Source organism: Artibeus jamaicensis, unplaced genomic scaffold (genome assembly GCF_021234435.1).
Source record: "Artibeus jamaicensis isolate MK-2021 breed Jamaican fruit bat unplaced genomic scaffold, CSHL_Jam_final contig_452, whole genome shotgun sequence".
Lineage (NCBI taxonomy): Eukaryota > Metazoa > Chordata > Mammalia > Chiroptera > Phyllostomidae > Artibeus > Artibeus jamaicensis.
This window is the reverse complement of record NW_026521837.1, coordinates 4,353,173-4,366,837: the sequence shown is the minus strand read 5'-3', so window position 1 is coordinate 4,366,837 and position 13,665 is coordinate 4,353,173. Positions and strand designations below refer to the sequence as shown.

General features: G+C 36.7%; 1 protein-coding gene across 16 annotated transcripts in view; it reads right to left on the bottom strand.

The window, feature by feature from the left end:
- PTPN13 (protein tyrosine phosphatase non-receptor type 13) overlaps window positions 1-13,665 on the bottom strand; it is a 218,290-nt gene that overhangs the window by 170,373 nt on the left and 34,252 nt on the right. The window lies entirely within an intron of this gene.

Below are 13,665 nucleotides of genomic sequence, written 5' to 3'. Positions count from 1 at the left end.
ATACTGCACTCCGAGGTGGCAGCCAGTGGGGAGAAGGGGGCACACAAGAGAGTCAGAGTGCAGTGGCATGCTGTATTGAGAGCTACTACTCTCCCATTAGAGGAAGAAGGGGTGGGGAGTGCCACGTCCACAGTTGGATCCCTTCCTTGACAAAGTCAGGAGGGGAGGTCCAAGACTTCAAAGAAGCATTTTCCAACCTGGTGGACGTGGCATGGAGGGCATGTTTACCCCCCCCCCCAAGTCAATTTTAGACATATCTAAAACGCAGAATAAGAATAGGCCCCCTGCAACAGCCTAACCAAGGCAGACAGCCAAGTTCCTCTTCAGACCAAGAAGCATAGTAACAGTAACTGCAAAAGCCAACGAAGCTGAAATCGCTTGCCAGCTAGAATAGTATAAAAGCTTCAGCCTTACTTTCAATTAAGGTCTTCAGAGCATCATCTGCCTCGAGCTGCATAGTTGCCTGATTTCCTCGCCGACTCCTACCTTCACCTCGAGGGGACCCTTAGACCCACTGCGGCTGGACCGAGGCAGGGGAGGGGGTCAGGGGGCCAGAAGCAAGTCTACACTGAGGGTTAGCCTGGAACTAATAAATTCTATCCAGAAAATGTCCCGAATTATATTCTGGTAATTGTTCTACAACTCTGTGTTTACACTAAAAAACACTGAAGACACATTTGAAAAAGGTGAATCTTATGGTATGTGAATTTCAATAAAGTTGTTAAAAAAATCCTACCCAGGGTATCACTCAAAGTTCCCAGAGTACCACTGAAAGAACAAGAAAGAGGGAGAAGAAGAGAGTAAGAAAAGGAAGATTGCAGGGAGTGAAAGAGGAGGAAGAAAAGAGAAGAAGAAGAATTAGGTATTGACTAGTAAGAGGAAAAAAAATTTTGAATTATCACAGGTACTGTGGTTCCAGTAAAGGATTCTGAAAACTTCACACAAGTACACACAAGAGAAAGGGTAATCCTTAAAAACATATCAAGTTCAGAAAGAACGAAGCCATTTCACAACAGAAGTCAGGTAAAAATTGCTTGCCTCTCTATCTTTCTTCCTCCTTCCAGGTTAAATCCTGGTAGAGTCAGAGATAGCAACTTGCCAAGTGGGTGAGGAGATAAGCAACAAAATAAGAGAAGACAATCTCACTGGCTTCTACCCACAACTAATCCTAGCTAAGGGAAGGGAAAGTTTTAGCTTTGAATAGAGTTTGTTGTTTTTTTTAATTTATTATTTTATTGATTATGCCTTTACAGTTGTTCTATTCTCCCCTTCATTCCCCTCCACCCTACCCCCCCATCACTACCATTAGCCCCCTTTAGTTTATGACCATGTGTCTCAAGTTCTTTAGATTCTATATTTCCCATACTATTCTTGCCCCCCCATCTATTTTCTATCTACTGTCTATGCTACTTATTTTCTGTACCTTCTCCCCCTTCTCCTTCTCCCACTCCCCTGTTGCTAACCCTCCTTGAGATCTTCATTTCTATGTTTCCACTCCTGATCTAGCTGTCCTTTTAGTTTGCTTTTGTTTTAGGTGTGGTTGTTAATAACTGTGAGTTTGCTGTTCTTTCACTGTTCATGTTTTTTTAACTTCTTTTTCTTAGGTAAGTCCCTTTAACATTTCATATAATAAGGGCTTGGTGATGATGAACTCCTTGAATTTGACCTTATCTGAGAAGCATTTTATCTGTCCTTCCATTCTAAATGAAAGTTTTGCTGGATAGATCAATCTTGGTTGTAGGTCTTTGGATTTCATGACTTGGAATACCTCTTTCCAGCCCCTTCTTGCCTGTAAGGTCTCTTTTGAGAAATCAGCTAATAGTCTGATAGGAACTCCTTTGTAGGTGACTGTCCCCTTAGCTCTTGCTGCTTCTAGAATTCTCTCCTTCATTTTAATCTTGGCTAATGTAATGATGATGTGCCTTGGTGTGTTCCTTCTTGGGTCCACCTTCTTTGGAACTCTCTGAGCTTCCTGGATTTCCTGGAAGTCTATTTCCTTTGCCAGATTGGGGAAATTCTCCTTTATTATTTGTTCAAATAAGTTTTTCACCGGTGGCTGTTCCTTTCCCCCTTCTGGTACCACTATAATTCGGATGTTGGAATGTTTAAAGATGTCCTGGAGGTTCCTAAGACTCTCCTCATTTCTTTGAATTCTTGCTTCTTCACTCTTTTCTGTTTGGCCATTATTTGCTTTCTTCTGGTCCACTCCATTGATTTGAGTCCCAGTTTCCTTTTCATCGCTATTGGTTTCCTGTGTAATTCCATTCATTTCAATTAGTTTCGCCTTCATAATGTTTCTCTAATTTGTGGCTATAATCAACCAGTTCTGTGAGGATCCTGATCACCAGTGTTTTAAACTCTGCGTCTGAGAGTTTTACTATTTCTTCATCACTTAGATTTATAGGCTCTGGGGCTTTGAGATCTTCTTGAGCCATTTTTGGTCTGTTCGCGCCTATTAAGTATGAGGAGCGGAGCCTTGGACTCCCAGGTCGCTGGGTTGTGACGCTGTATGTGGGGGCGTGGTCAGAGCGGGAAAATGGCGGTGCCCTCCGCTGCCTTGGGGACCCGCTGGGACCCGGTCCAATCGCCCACTCCCTCACTTGTCTATCCCCGCACGAATGCGCGACCACAGTCAACCCACAGCCCTGCTCCCTCGCTGTTTCCCGAGGTCGCTCGCTGGGTCTCTCACTAGGTCCAACCCTGCGCCTGGATTCCGCGCCTGAGTCGGTCTGAGAAGTATTCCTGTGCAACCCAACTCCGCCAGCTGCTGGTTTCACCCCTCTTACCGGTCAGGCTGAAGAATTTGTTATCAGACTTCCGAAAAGTTCAATTTTCTGTGTTCTGGCTGTGTTTTCTGTTGCTAATATTGAGTTGTCTCTAAACTTGGTTGTGTGAGAAAACTCGGCGTCTCCACCTATGCCTCCATCTTGGTGGAAGTCAGCTTTGAATAGAGTTTGAGTGCTGATTAGTATACTAACTAGGCAGTCTTTTAAAAGATAATTTACTGATTTGAGAGAAAAAGAGACAGAGAGAGACAGGGAGAGAGAGAGAGATCAGTTTGTTGTTTCACTTCATTATGCATTCATTGGTTGCTCCAGAAACAATGTGCCCTGACCGGGATGATAGCTGCAACCTTGGTGTATCAGGACAACACTCTGACCTACTGAACTACACAGCCAGGGCCCGGCTAGGCACTTTGTAATTATGGAATTGACATTGTGTTTTCAAGTAACTGTAGCTATTATTATTATAAAAGGGTAAAAAGAGAAGTATGGGCCTAAGTTTTTACATAAAGGCAAGGGAAGAATTTCCCCTTGCAAAAGAAAGAGTGAAAAGCAAGAGTTAGAAAAGTGATGGGCAAAATACTGGTAAGTAGCTTTTCTGTATTGTATGATGAAGCAAATGATGTACAAGGTGAAGCAAAAGTACATTTACAGTTCTGAGTATGAGAAAGTTTATTTTTGTGTTATTATTTATTATTATATTATTTTCCATACAAACAACTGTAAACCTACAATCAATACTTTCGCTCCATTCTGTAGTTTTAAATCTTAATATATAGGTTTTGCTTATTTTTAAATAAAGTTTTTTAAATATATTTTTTCTATAAATAAGAAAATGAAAGAGTAAAAGTAACTTTCTAACAATTTTTGTTGCTTGAGTCAATCAGGTCTTAATGATATTTTATCAATTCTGTTATTTTTTATTTATAAATTTTTTGTCTATTCGGTGAAGGATATCTATGCATCCCTTGTTGGAATTTGTTAGAATTCTAAAACACAGAAGGAACATTTGTTTTTGTATAGCGATCTCATTAGCTAACAGAAGAGACTTAATATTTTCAATTTATAGCTTTGTTAGAAAATGTTTAAGAATTTTGCCCTGGCCAGATGGCTCAGTTACTCCTGTAATTACTGAACCTCAAGATTTAATGTAATGTTAAAGCGATTTTCTAAAAATCAAACAACAAAACTATAACTAATAAGTTGCCTGCCATCACTATCTTCGGTAATTGCCTACCATACCATTACCGTCTCTCTCTATTAATTTTATTCACCTTTATTATAGCTTTCCAGATTCACTACCTTTGAATACAAGAGAAGACAAGGGAATAAAAGAAATGCAGAAGTGGAAGAGGGATGCAAAAAAAAAATGGAGAAAAAAATGGCTTGGAGTCAATCAACAGATGAAGGTAGCAATTCTTAAGTCTATTAACTTCTATTATTACTTCATACACAGTACTAGGTAACTTGGGATATAAATATGTATGGCTGGCATATTTTACTATCAGAATGGTCTTGCTTTACAATAAACATACCCATATTGTTCGCTTTTATTTCCTTGAAAATTGTAGGCTTTATGATAGATAACTAGACAGTTTTTAGAAAGACTTTCAAATCTATCTATTTTTTCTCTCTTGATTTCTAATTTATTAAAGTATCTACAGGTAAAATGATGACTACAGTAACTCCAGAACATCTTAAATGCATGTTAAGTTCTTTCTACTTTTTAACCTTTGATCCAGAGTGATCAACACAAAGACAGATGTACACAAAGTAGAAATAATAAAAACACTATTAGGGCTATAAAAGACTAAAAGCTAATCTCTCTAATGAAATAAATACATCGATATTTCTTTCCATTAGGGTAAGTATAGGCCAGTTAGTAGAGAAAAAAATTATTGCCCAAAATAATTACGAAAGAAATAATAAGAAATAATGACATACTAAGAAAGAAATGGGATATTAAAAGAAAGAAAAAACTCAGTGCTTTAATTGGATGTTGCATGTGTCTAAACATTTTTATTGAAGTTGGAGCAATGCACAATATTTGTCAACTTTTCCATTGTACTTTCCCAGTGAGAAAAAAGAAACTAAAATAAACACAAGTTTGAATTGCCTTTCTGGGTCTCTGGCTCATGTCAACTACTTATCTAAATAGAAATCATATATGCCTGCCCCTGTTTTCAAAAGGACAGCTTCAAAAAAAAAAAAAAAAAACCAGAAGGAAAACTCTGGAATTCTCAAGCCCTCTCTGTATGATTTAAACTCATGAATAAAGTAAAATTCCGAATTTCACATTTGTTGTATTTCTCTTCAACTGAGGGGTACCAACAAAACAGTGTAATGGTAGAATTTTGGTTTTGAGAATTGTCTTTCTAGAGCAATCCCTCCTCTACACCCACTAACTTTTCTTAAGATCAGTTTTAGGAAACTTGCTGATCTTCCTAAAAAAATACAGACTTAAGCCCTGGCCAGGTAGCTCAGTTGGTTAAGAGCATACCCAAGCTGACACCAGCAAGAAAATGGAAACTTCAGACCTGTGGCTGCAAGGAACTGCATCTGCCAACAGTTAGCTTAGACAAAGACTGTATGGTTCAGATGAGATTTCTACTCTGGCGAACACCTTGATTTCTGCCTGCTACAACTCCATCCCGAGTTTCCAGTTCACAAGTGCCTGGACTTCCAACCCACAGGAACTATAAGATAATAAATTTGTGTGGTTTTAAGCTTCTACTAATTTTGTGATAACTTTTTATATAGCAATAGAAGACAAATACAAACAGAATATAGATTTTGAAGAAAATATACCAAAGTAAACCACCTATACTTCTAATCTTAGGTTTTGTGGCTAATGCGTTCAGACCATTAAATAGGATCTTCTAAAATTGGGACCATTCTGCATAAATTAATCATTGTCTTTCTAGACCTCAAGCTTTTTATAACCTATCGCTTCACATTTTAATTAGTAGAGCAATTTGCACTGCGGTACCTTTCATCATATTCTGTTTGGGATGCCAGGTTAGATGTTCCAAAAGGTTGACCAAAACTCAATCCACTCCAAAGTACAGTTAACTAAAATAATCAGGACAAACAGTGACAGGCTATTACAGCATTTCCTGCTGCTTTTCTGATTTTCTAGCATTTAGCATTCCCAAGGTCAGGCAATATTTCTGAAGCCATGATGTAATTGATAAGCAAGAAGCCAGCTTAGGTATTAGAAGGCAGATGACAAACACTATCTACTTAGAAAAAAAAATTGAAGTTAAATATTGAAGGTTAAAGTGTCTGTCTTCTCCTCTTGTTCTTTCTTACAAATCTACTAAATCTAAAAAGTTTGGGGCAAATTTACATTGTGGTAAAATAAAATAGTAGGTGTAAATTCATTTTAATGTGGAACAAAATCAACTCTAATTCCACAAAAAAAACAAATGAGAACAGGAGGCCCAAATAACTTCACGAGTGATAGATGGAGCATAATAAATTTAGGCACATAAGTAATTGCAAGAATAGTTTCAACTTAATATTTAAGACAGGCAAAATTTCTACTCAAATTTTTCTATTCTAAAAATGATTCTGGTGTTACCAATTAGCATTTTGAAATATTTTATTACATTTCAACTTTTAAAATATCTAATTTTATATCTAAGCAGTTAAACAAGATATATTAATGTTGAATATTGTTCATTATGCAATCTTCATATTATTTTACCTATCACTGTGACAACTAAATTAGAGTATTGCTTATAACTTAAATAAAGACGACTTACAAGAATGAATAAACTTAATCTCAAACCATGTGGTGTGAGCTACTCCCTTATTTTGTGACAATCCAACTAACTATAAAGATGTATTTCTCAAGGTAGAGCTATTATACCTACAACTATCATTTTAATTAATTACACAGCACTGTGCAACTATCATAAATAAGAATGGCCAATAGGTAAAAATAATGGAGCCCTTTTCATGTGAGAAGATAAAGGAATTCTCATTTGTAGACAGATAATGACAAAGTAATTTTGGACAGTTTTTCAAATTTATGTATTCATGTATTAAGGTTAGAAAAGCTGGAATAATGCACTCTTCAACATTTCACTTGTCAAAATTATGAGTTTCTCATTATATCACATCATTTCATTTAACTCTAATCAATGTTATTCAGGTCAAAATTAATTTTTAGTTACACAATCTCCAACCATTCTCATAAAGCTAGTGTTCTCTATATCCAGTTTCTAAAGGAGAATTCACCTACCATTGAGACTAATCACCTTAGGATGGATTATTCCAGAATTTATCTGTAGCCTTGAAACAGCCTTGCTTCAAATTCTAGATCCACAATTTTAACTATGTACTGTACATTTTTGCCTGGATAGATACAGTCTTCTAATATCAAATTCAATAAATCTAAAAAAAAAAATAAAACAATCTTGTTCTCCAAATTAGCCCCTCTCACCATCTCAAACAGATTAATGAGACCACCATTCCTCTAACTACCAGGTTCAAAACCCTCATCTTTCACTTCTTTTCCCTCCCCTTCCCCCTTACACCTTGTCACCAAGAACTGTTGCTTATTCATTCTTGATCTCTTCTCAAATTAATCTTTCTTTCTCTACTATCCATTTCCCCTCTCATTCTGTTTATATAAGTATCTTTGAATATTTAAAAATAGTAATTATTCTGCAAATATACTTCTATGACTTTCATTCTTCACTTCTAATTATAGTATGAGATTCATCCATATTCACTCGTGTTGCTTATTCACTTTTACTATTGGTTAGGATGCTATTGTTAGAATTTGGATTTTTCTAGTGTTTTGTGTTTTTTTTGCTATTGTAGTTAATAAAAGTAATGTTGCTGTAAACATTTTTGTACCTGTATGTATGAAGTGAATAGAAATTCAATTATTATAAAGTATGTATATCTTGGCCCTTGCTCATTTGGTTAGAGCATTGTGCGAATAGACCTATGTTGTTGGTTCAATCCCAGGTCAAGGTGCATACAAGAAGCAACCAATGAATACATAAATAAGTGGAAGAATGTTTCTCTCTCTCCCTCACACACATACACACGCACACACATTCCTTTAAAAAACACTAAACAATATATATTTTTTAATAATGAAGTATGCCATATATTTGAAATTTGGGTAAAGCAACTTGCCTTTCAAAGTGATTATACCCATTTATAGTCTATCAAGTAGCATAAGACTTTGTTATATAAAATTGCAGTACTAGATATTCAGAGTTTTTGATATCAAATTGGCAGGTAAGAAATGGCTTCACCCTATAGTATCTTTAACCATTCATTCATTCATTCATCTTTGGGGGAGAGTAGAAGGGAGAAAGAGAGGAGAAAAACATCAATCAGTTGCCTCTTACATGCACCTTGATGGGGGACCAAACCCATTCATCCTGACTGGGAATCAAACCACTTACCCTGCACTTTGTGGGACGATGCCCAACCAATAGGGGCATGCAGAGCAGGGCTAGCCCTGTAGTTTTTTAAAATATACTTTATTGATTATGCTATTACACTTGTCCCAATTTTCCCCCTTTGCTCCGCTCTACCTAGTATCCTCCATTCCCCCCAGCAATCAAATCCCTTAGTTCATGTCCATGGGTCATACATATAAGTCCTTTGGCTCATCCATTTTCTATACTGTTCTTAAAATCCCCCTCTCTATTCTGTACCTACCAGTTCATACTTAATCCCTGCATCTTTTCCCCCATTCTCCTTCTTCCCACTCCCAACAGATAACCCTCAAAATGATCTCTATATCTATGATTGTGATTCTCTTCTGCTTGTCTGCTTAGTTTGTTTTTTACATTCAATTGTTGATTTTGGTGAATTTATTGACATTTTAATGTTCATTGCTTTAATTTTTTTCCTTATTAACACTTCACATAATAATGGCTTGGTGATGATGAACTCCTTTAGATTTACCTTATCTGGGAGGCACTTTATCCGTTCTTCCATTATAAATGAGAGCTGTGCTGGATAGAGTGACTTAGCCTGTAGGTTCTTGCTTCTCATGATTTCAAATACTTCTTTCTAGCCCCTTCTTGCCTGTGATGTTTCTTTTGAGGAATCAGCTGATAGTTTTATGGGAACTCCTTTGTAGGTAACTCTCTACTTTTCTTTTGCTGCTTTTCAGATTCTCTCTTTATCTTTAAACTTTGGCATTTTAATTATGTGTCTTGGTGTGGTCCTCTTTGCATCCATCTTGTTTGGGACTCTCTGTGTTTCCTGAACTTGTATGTTTATTTCCTTCACCAAATTAGGGAAGTTTTCTTTCATTAGTTTTTCAAATAAGTTTTCAATTTCTTGCTTTCTCTTCTCCTTCCAGCATCCCATGATTCAAATATTGACGTTTAAAGATGCACTAGAGGCTTTGTAACCTATCATTTTTTTATTCTTCTTATTGTTCTGATTGAATGTTTTTTATCTTATGTTCCAAATCATTGACTTGATTCTCAGCTTTATCCAATCCATTGTTGGTTCCCTGCAAATTTTTCTTTATTTCACTTAGTGTAACCTTTATTTCTGCCTGGGTCTTTTTTTACGTTGTTGAAGTACCCAATGAGTTCCTTGGGTATCCTAAATAACCAGCTTTTTGACTGCATCTGGTAGATGGCTTATTCCCATTTTGTTTAGTTCTTTTTCTGGAGTTTTCTGCTGTTCATTCATTTGGGCCCTTTTTTTTTGTCTCTCCATTTTGGTAGCCTCCCTGTGTTTGTCTCTATGTATTAGGCAGAGCTGCTTTGACTTTCTGTCTTAGTAGAGTGCCCTATTGTATTAAATACATGAGTAAGTTGGGTGGGGCAGAGCCTTAGATAATCACCAGAGCAGGGCAACCTGTGTAAACCAGGTTGATGAAGACTCCAATATGGTGTTTCCACTCTGTGGCTCTATGTGTGGGAAGGCTCAGAAAGGGAACAATGCTGCTGCCTTGCCTCTGCAGTTTTGTCTGGTAAAAAGCTGTACTCCCACACTCGCCCTGATACTGGACACTTCAATATCTCCCCATATGCCACTGGTGCCCTTCCAGCTATGGCCCTGGTGCTGAAGACCACAGGGAGTGAGCCTGCATATGTTTTAAGTCTGATGGGAGCCATTTAAGAGGAGACTCCTAAGAATCCCACAATTTCTTCCACCACCCTAACCCCAATGAAATTTCTGGCCAGAAGCTATGGGGACTTATCTTTTGGCACTGGAACCTGGGCTGGTGGTCTGGTGTGGGGCAGTGATTTGTCACTCCCAAGGTATCCCTCCTGATTTTTATCTACCACACGTGTGTGGGACTGCCCATTCTGAGTCTCTGAGTTTCCATGCTTCTCCACATCTCTGCCCCTGCTACTTGCCTGGATGAATGTGGCTTCTTTAAGTCCTTGGTTACTGGAATTCCATACAGCTCAATTTTCTGAAGAATCTGAATGATATTTGTGTTGTGGTCTAGTTGCAATATTTGCTGTGGTTATGCAAAGGGGTGAGCCATGAAGTCCACCTTGCAGTTTGAATTTAAATTTTTGTAATCACTAGTAAGCTTGAACATTAAGTGTCTGAGTTTAGTTACTATATTAGTTTGCTAGGGTTACCATAACAAATCCCTCAGATTAGGTGCCTTAAACAAAATAAATTTTTCTCTTAGCTCTGGAGGGAGAAATCTAAAATCAAAGGGTAATTTCTTCTGAGGTCTCTCTCCTTGACTTGCAGATAGCTGTCTTCTTCGTCTGTTCATGTGGTCTTCAATAACTTACTACTTAAACCTTTATTGACTACCTCGTATATAACAAAATTGAAAAAAGCATGGTACTTGACATTTAAAAAGAAAAAACTCAACATTCATTGACTTGAGAGAACAAATTAACAATTATAATACTTGTGTTAAATGTTATAATGGCTCAAAGTGCGATGGGATTCCAAAATAGGCATTTGATCAGACCAGAAAAAAAGATTCTAGAAATGATTCTGAGGTTGGGGTGAGGAAAGTGACTTGAGTTAATACGGAAGAATAAATAGGAGGAAGACAGATGAAGAGAAGAAAAAGGGGTTGTTATATTTAAGGTCCTCCAGACAGAGACTATAACCTGAATGAAAAGACAGATATGAAACATTAGAAGGTGCTAAAATTAGTAGGAAACCAGGATTCAAGTCAACAGTTTGGTGTAGAAGGAAGAAATAAACATTCAAGCAGAACATAATGAAGAAACAAGAATTCAAAAAAATGAGGAGAGGCTTAGGATTCTCCAGGACAACTCTGAATGTTCTAACATCCAAATCATAAGAGTGCCAGAAGGAGAAAAGGAAGAGTAAGAAATTTAAAACTTAATTGAAAAAAAAAAATAAAACTTTCCCCAATTTGGCAAATAACATAGATTTCCAGAAAGTCCAGGAAGCTCGGAGAGTCCCAAAGAAATTGGACCCAAGGAGGAACACATCAACAGATATCATAATTACATTGTGCAAGATTAAAGATAAGGAGAGAATCTTAAAAGCAGCAAGAGAAGAGCAGCGAGTTACCTACAAAGAGGTTCCCATAAGACGGTCAGCTGATTTTTCAAAAGAAACTTTGAAGGCAAGAAGGGGCTGGAAAGAAGTATTCCAAGTCATAAAAGGCAAGAACCTACATCCAAGATTGCTCTATCCAGCAAAGCTATAATTTAGAATGGAAGGGCAGATAAAGTCAAGTTAAAGGAGCTCAGCATCACCAAGCCCTTATATGAAATGTTAAAGGGACTTATCTAAAAAAAAAAAAAGAATGTAATCAAAACTATGAACAGTATAATGACAACAAACTCACAAGTATCAACAACTGAACCTAAAAAAAACACAAAAACAAAATCAAACAAGTAGAACTGGAACAGAATCACAGAACTGGAGGTAACATGGAGGGTTACCAGCAGGGAAGGGTAGGGAGGGAATGGGAGAAAAGGTACAGGAAATAAGAAGTATAAATAGTAGATAAGGGGAGGTTAAGAATAGTACAGAAAATACATAAGTCAAAGAACTTATATGTATGACCCATGGATATGACCTAAGGTGGGGGATGCAGGTGAGAGACAGTGTGCAGGGTGGAGGGGTATGAAGGTGGGAAAATGAGCAACTGTAACAGCACAATCAAAATTATATATATTTTTTAAAAATAGAAAAATGGAGGGGAGAAAAAAGATGAGTCTACAGCAATAAGGGCTAGACCATGAAAAGTATTTTTGTGATTTGGTTAAGTACTATATTTTGCCATGTATAATGAATATACTTCCATATATAATATGCACCCATGCTTTTGTGCACATTATACAAGAGTTTATTATACCCATAGTATCTAATTATTATATTCATGTACAATGTGCATCCTTATATTTTCCTCAAAACTTTGGGCAAAAAAGTGGGCATTATACACAGCAAAATGTGGTAGTTTGAATTTTGCACTGAAACCTATGAGTAGACCCTGATCAATTTTAGGGTGAGACATTAAAATTATAAAATATGAATTAAAAAAACATTTCAATTATAGGACTAATGGAGCTCTTGAACTATAGATTTGAAAATAATCAGTACATAAGTGATGAACAAAATCATGAGTATGGATAGAGACACTTGGGAAGAATATATATTTGTTTAAAAGCCACATATAGAGACCTAGAAAATACTAGCATTTCAAAGTTAGAGGAGAAAAAAAAAACCTGCAAAGGCACTACCAAGACACACAAATATTCACACACACACACACAGAAATAGCCAGACAAACAAGAAGAAAACCAGAAGATTGTTAGGTGAGAAAGGATGAAAGAAAAGTTTCACACAAGAGATTGGTAGAACATGGGAATAAGAATATGGATTTTTGTGCCAGCGTGTCTCGGTTTAAAACACTACTTCTGTAACTTCTAATAAATTATTTAATATTTCTAGGCTCAGCTTCCTTCTCAAAACAAGTTACAAACAGTTCCTATCTCACAAGATGTTGGCAAAAATTGAATTGAGACACATATAAATTCTATGGTTCCTGATACAGAATTTAAAAATCAATAATTGTTATTCTTCATCATCATCATCATCATAATTCTCAATCAATACAAAGAAGTCATGCAATAATATAGGAGCATATGGATTTGGCTATCTGGATGTCATAGTAAGTGTATCCAAAGAAATTTTAGTCAAAGGAGAGAAACCAAGTTGATGCAGAGTAGGAAGCAAACAGAATCTCAAGTGCTAATTTCTGGAAGCCTGGGTGGCAACAGAAGTAAAATTAGGATGACAAATTTGAAGGTGAGGGTTGGATTGGGATTTGCTTTAATTTTAAATATACAAGGGACTTTGTGTTTATATGTGGAAGGAAAGAATAAGTGAAGAGGTTGAAGATACAAGAGGAAATGTACCACTAATAGGCAAGGTCACAAAGGTCACATCAGATGCTTCACCAGGTCACTGAAGTTAAAGGGGTCCACTGTGTACAAGCATGTACACAGATGAAAATAAGGTAGGTGGAGAACTTCTTGACTAATGGCCTCACTGGCTGAGTATGGTAGTCTCATGATTTTTAAAAAATGCTTAGTACATGTCTATTTGCTTACATACCCCAAAGATTAACTTACTTTTAGGGTGTTTTCAGAAATCTGCAGCTCCACGGGTTAACTTCCACAAACAATAATGTTAAGAAATCACTGTACTAAACATCTTTATATAAAGCTTTAATTCTCAATTCCAATAATTCCTTTCATCAATTTTGATAACAATTCTAAAAGGGGAGCAGTCACTGTCAGACTTTATAACCTTGAGATTAGTCATTTGAGTACTTTCTTACCATACTCACCTTAGATTTTTAGCAATTGGAGGTTCTGGAACTAACTAAAGAATAAAGAGCAATTTTTTTGTTAAAGATTTTATT